The 6,424-nt window shown below is 39.5% G+C and overlaps 1 long non-coding RNA gene across 1 annotated transcript; it reads right to left on the minus strand.

The window, feature by feature from the left end:
- Positions 1-121: 121 nt before the first annotated feature.
- On the minus strand, positions 122-3,869 carry LOC121910627. Its single transcript, XR_006099694.1, has 3 exons — positions 2,796-3,869; positions 2,072-2,211; positions 122-299 (listed from the first exon to the last, which is right to left on the minus strand). It is a non-coding gene; the product is annotated as an uncharacterized LOC121910627 (long non-coding RNA).
- Between the last annotated feature and the right edge of the window lie 2,555 nt (positions 3,870-6,424).

Raw genomic sequence — 6,424 nt, forward strand, 5'->3', positions numbered from 1 at the left:
AATGAGGGCAGGATGGTAGAAAAGCCCTTTAAATGAGGTGTAACGACACACTAGAGCTGGAGAAGAAGGATAAAATCAATTACAGCCCTTATTATCTTGGAAGAGTCGTTAATTTAATGGAATAATTGGTCGAGACACAAAAGCGCTAATTGCCATGATGAAACCAAATTTCTAACATAAAAGGGGAAGTAAATGAATCTAGATGGTGTACTTGAAAGGCTCCCAGAATCTGGGGACAGATTCAAAGATGGGTTTTATATTCTTGGATTCATTTTCCCTGGGCTCTGACTCGCAGGCTCCTGTGGAAAAAAAAAACAGGCATGATTTGATTGGAGAAAAGATCTCTCTTAACTCAGTGCAAGAAGAGGAGGAGAAACAGCGACGGGTTTGTGTAGATGCCTTTTAAAAACTAAACAAAACAAATAAACAACAAACAACACATGCCTCCACTCGGTGAGGAACTGAGATCATAGCATTAAAAATATTTGACACAATTATGAAAGAAAAAGAAGAATGTTTGGGAAATTAAGGGCATCTCGCAAGACTGAGAAAGCAGGAAAAAAAGTATTACAGCATGTAAAGGGTAACGATTATTTTTTTCGTAAAATCTGGAAAAATAAACATGCAAAGTCCCGAGAAGACACAGAAGCTCTGAGTCCAATGGTAAAGTCTGGCATCAGTAATAAACATCCACTCATTCCTCCTCAGTTCAGATTTGGACACCAACTTCTGGTCAGGCTTGTATTCTGTCATCTAAATTAGAGCTGCAACGATTAGTCGATTAATCAATTAATCAATCAACAGAAAATGAATCTGCAACTGAATAATCATTTCATTCATTCATATGCAACAAATGTGACGATTCAGTGGTTTTCTTTGTCATACAGCTGATTATCTTTGACTTTTGAACTGTTGGTCGGACAAAATAACGTCAACTTTGACACTGGGAAATTATAAAAGGCATTTTTCACTATTTTCTGACATTTTATAGACAAAATGATGACAGTAATTGAGATAATTATTGTGAGATTGATCGATAATGAAAACAGTTGCTTGAAAACACATGCATGACTGTCTCCGTCTCCACTGCACTACACTGCTAGGGTCTTATTCTTAAACTTTTAATTTGTCATGTAAAGTGTCTTTGATTGTCTTATATTTATATAATGTAAATAAAATATATTATTATAAAAACGAGTATACTTCAGCACTTGCTATTAGAATTTGGACCCTTCATGATTTTAACAAAGTCAAACAACTAATTAATCAATTTGTTAAAATGTAAAAAAAACTATAGATCTTGTAACATACATACATCATCGTAACCATTTCTAAGCTGTTCCTGCTCTCGTCTAACGTCATTTTTCAAACTTTTTAGTTGTAATATAATATTGTCCATAAAACTGGCGGTACAGTCTTAGGATTGTGGAAAGTAGTGTTCATTTACTAGTGTTCAAAACCAAAACTATTATAAAAACAGTGATACAACTCTTTTTTTTTTTGTTTTTTTGAATTTATTATCCCCGTCTAGACAAAAGCTGTGAATTGCACAACACACTGTTGAGCAAGGTTATGTTGAAGGGCAAGGTTTTCAATAAATTGTATTTTTAAAAATATCAATAGGATCTTGAATGAGGTTTTTTTTTACTGCTGGAACAGAATACAAAGTTCTGCTTTTACTTCGGCTCTCTGCGAGGAAGCTACACACACACACACACTTCTTGTCATATCTCTGTATGTGTTCCGGTTGGCAGAAGTGTTTTAGTGAGCAGGCAGTCCGGGTGACGTTTGGCAGTGACATCTGAGAGGCTCCAGAGACGCAAGACACAAAAGTATCAGCTCCCTCCCTCCGTCTCCGCTTCCTCGGGAGGAGTCGGACCCTGAAGACGACTCTGAGGCCAAGTGGCGGCACTTCAGAAATCAAGATGGTGGCCTGCCCCTCCTATCCTCCATAATTATAATGCCAGAACTGTTATCAGGAGAAAAAAAAAAAAAAATCGCTTCATCTTCCCCCCATAATCTAAATACACACACACACACATGTACACGCTTTTCCTTTTGAAGAACAAACCTTAGCGGTCTGACGTGCAGAAAGGAAGTCCACCATCTGCTTTCTACCAACATTTTTCAAAGGCAGAGTTTCATTGGCCCAAACCACCTGAATTCCAGTGTGAGATGGCCTGGTCCGAGCAGCAGATCCAGTTCAAAATGCTGAAAAAAAAAAAAAAAAACATTTTAAAAAGCTGTCCCTAATGTGCGCTGGTGTGAGGAGATGGCCGGCCGCTAGAAGTTTCTCTTGACTGATGTGTGCATTCTGCCTTTTGATCAGTGATTATCTGGGATAAATAATTTAAAGTACTAAAAAGTTAATAAAGACTCAAGAAAATCTTTCCAGTTTGGACTTCTGAGATGAGAGAAGAGATTTTGATAGACATGAAGGACAGACTGGTGGTGTGGATGGAGAGGGGACGGGGGCTGCAGCTGGGGGGATTTATAAAAACATTTACAAAACAAAAAAAAAAAAATGGACAGAAGAAGAGTGGAAGAGAGACGAGAGAGGAAGAGAAGCGTTGTAAGAGGAGGAGGAGAGGTGTGGCAGAACGGGCCGAGGGGAACCCGCCCCCCTAATTGGTACTTAAACACCCGCGCTGAGCAGAACTGTTGCTATCATAAGAAATTGATGAATTAACTGAGTGAGAGAGATAGGGAGAGAGAGAGTAGGAGACTGTGGGATGGCAGAGAGAGAGAGAGAGAGAGAGAGAGAGGGTTCTGAATCTTTTAAGAGGATAACTTACTTGGGCAAAACAGCTGTTTATGCATTATTTGTGCGGCGAGCCATTTACCACCGTTTAGGATGAAAACCTTGGTTCCCAGGCTGCAGGAGTTGCCCGCGGGGACACAGAGGGTTTTTTTTTTTTTTTTGGAGGGACCCGGCGGCCCATCAGTCACTGATAAGAAAGGATGAAAAATTAATTTGCTGGTAGTTTCATTTTAAAGACTCAGATATCGGTCTGTCAGTTTGTGAGCTTTCGTTTAAGTGACAAACAGGCGTGCGGGGATTCAGGCGAGAGGAGGAGAAAACAGGAGGAGGAGGTGGGCAGGGATGGATGGATGGAAACTTTGTGGGCAAGAGAGGCTGAACCCTCATTAAGTAGTAATCCAAGAGACTTTATTTTATTTCATTTTGTCTCTATGTTGCTATGCACTTATTTCTGTGAGATTTATGCTCCCATTGTTCACCTGTCAATCTAATATAATAGTGCAACAGGCTGCATCGTGTCATGTTATATGACATGAGTTTGTACTGACATACAAACAGAAGGAACAGTCAAAATACAGTCGCCAGGATGTGTTGATCCAGCGATCAATGTGATATAGCTGCCAATTTTCTATACGTTTCTTATTGTCCACAAATCTCATGTGCAGAGCCAAACCAATAATGAATTGATCTCTTGTATCCAGAGCCTGATATATCTTATTCCCACACCACTGCACTGATTGACATTTCCTTCATCAGGAAGAGTTTGAGCACGTTAGTTAGTTTAGAAACGGCTCCAGAGAATAATAACAGCGATCACATTTCGTTCTCCGTAAGGCAGATGCCCGCTTACGATGCTTCGCTAGCTTGTTGTGCTACATATTAAAACCTCTTGACAATAAGAAAAATATAGAAAATCGCCACCCATATCCTTTAAGGCGGGTGAGGTCTTCCTCTTTGCATATATAGTTAATGATTCTCATTTCCTGTAGGTGTTTATTTGTCTATTTAGCTGTAGCTATCGGTAGCTATCATTTGTCAAGTTAACTATACATTTCATCTTCTGGAAAGGTCATAAACACATCGTTTTAGCATCGTCAGGAAAGTGCCACCGGTGAGAGCGTTTACATGCTCACTAGTACAATAATGATTATGAGTTTGTGTTTATTAAACGCATCGTCAGGAAAGTGCCACCGGTGAGAGCGTTTACATGCTCACTAGTACAATAATGATTATGAGTTTGTGTTTATTAAACTTCAAATCAGAAGAATCTTCAAATCAGAATCTTTGACAAGCCCTTCTCCTGGTTTAGAGATACCTGAATATGTCAGCCGGAGATAATGTAGTATGTAAACACCTCACCCAGGTTTCTGATCACTGTGTGCCATGTGCACAAGTGTGTCCTCTACTCAAGTTTTGTATCAGTTAATCGTTACTGCTGATCAGATGAAAAAACATAAATCAAGTGATACATTTAGCAGTGAGAAGGTAGAAAAGCACAAAGCACAAAAAAGTCCCAAATTTCCGAAACAGAATGAACTTTGACTTTAGTTGCATGCACAGTCCCTCTTTTTGTTTTGGGTTGGGTGCGATGTTCTTTACTTGAACTCAGTTCGTACAGAAATGCTGGATGTGGAGGAATCAGACAAGCCTGCAGCGACACAGAGAAAAAGAAACCTGGATAATGGTAGAATCATGTATACATCTACAATATGTTCCTTCCATTGTATCTCAAATATGATGAAAACACAGATCAGACTCACAGGAATACTAGCGTGCATGAAAACACACTTAGTGAATGTTTCAGAGAGTTAAGATAACAGCTTCTTCAGGACAGAACAGCATATTAGAAAATGTTGGATATCACGGATGCAAAATGGAGGTTTTCCTACCAGAACCTGTTGTCCTCCTTAAGTTAACAAGTGGAGTGAAAAAAGGATCACTGGAGGTGTGTGTGGAGGAATGGATGGATTGATAGATGGATGATGGCCTCCTTAAACTCCGTCCAGAAGGACGATTTGACATCATCACTGTTTCACTTTGATCACTTCAAAGAAAGCCTTGAAGTCGACGCTGGAGAGTCATATGACAAGCCGTAAAAAAACAGGCGCCATCACACATCTTCAAATAACATCGCCTGTCACTCAAGTCCAAACAAACTGCGAGAGCCGTGGCCCTGCGTGAAAAAAAAAACAACAAGACCAGAGAGTAAATGTGAATGAAACTTGAGGGATTCAGAGTTTTGGGAGAGTGGAGGAGAGCTCACACATCTCCAAGGCTGTCTGCTGTTTGGTCTTTGCTGGTGCTCGACTCTTTGTTGAACTGACTGAAGTGCGTGTGTTTGAAGTGTGATCCTGTATGTTTACACTTTCTCGTACATGCTCACCTCATGACCCTGAAATGCTCCAATAGATGTAAGAATGCAGTTTTATTTAGTTTCAGTCTTTTTGCATTTGGGTATTTTCACTAACTGCGTTTAAGTTTTGTATTTTTTATACTTTCGAGGACCAAATGGGTTTAAAGTAATGCAAGAAAATCCACAAAAGTGAAGAAACGTTGATACTTTCAGGAATTTCAAAGACTTTTAAAAATAAGTCTTCAAAATTATAATTATCAATAGAATTACTGTGGGATTAAGGTCAAGTTAAAGGAGGGAGAATGCACAATGATCCTCAAAACCATAACTATTTAAACTGATGTCTGCCTCTGTACACAGCAGTTTGTGCAGGTGTGTGGTTTTCCTAATGCTTGCCGCTGTCACCCGCACTCTCCTCTCTCCCCTGTCATCCCTCCTGTTGCCATGGCGACTGCCTCGGGGCGACAGACGCTGCCGTGTCATGCCGGGCGGCTCTGATGCTGATCAGTCCTGATGGAGAGAGTTTTGTCCCCGTTTGTTCACCTGAAGCACCGACATGTCACATAGCACCACCTGGGAAAGGAACTGTCTCTCATACAGACGTCAAACACGCACCGACGTATTTATTCTGAATACTTTGATACTTCTGATCATCTTTTGAGGTTTTGGCGGCTCTCGTTTTCACAGATATTTCATGTATGTGCAGCATTTCAACATGAATAAATCATATAAATTTTGGGGACGCTGGAGTGGCAGCTGTAAACAAATAAGATCAGACAATTGGCTTTACTGACTTCTAAATAGCAGTTACTGTACACTGTGTGCCTAGAAATACCGTTTATATACTGAAATAATTTACATCAACAAATACATTTTGGAGGAAATGCAATGTCGCCGGGATGTTATACATATTTTATCAACATAATTAGGAAACATATCTGGCAAGTCGTGAAAATGTCGATGCTGAACTTTTTTTTTCACCCAAATTTTTCACTCAGATCTTGCTGTACAATATTTACGTGTAGTGACTACAACATTGTTACACTTTTTTAAGGTTGTGTTCATGCACTGGCAGCAGAAGAAGTGCAGTGACATGAAACACAAGACATGACGTAATTATTAACATTTAACCAGGCAGCGTTTACATTTGTAACCGCAATGTAATTGGGAAAACACTTAAGTTGTATATAAATGTAACTGTATTGGCCCAAATATATATATTTCGTTCTGGAAATTACATTTAAAAAAGGGGAGTTCATCTTATATTTGAGTACTTGACTATTACATGTTCACAACATCAGATATTCTTT

This window comes from Thunnus maccoyii, chromosome 13 (assembly GCF_910596095.1).
Source record: "Thunnus maccoyii chromosome 13, fThuMac1.1, whole genome shotgun sequence".
In the NCBI taxonomy this organism is placed as follows: Eukaryota; Metazoa; Chordata; class Actinopteri; order Scombriformes; family Scombridae; genus Thunnus; species Thunnus maccoyii.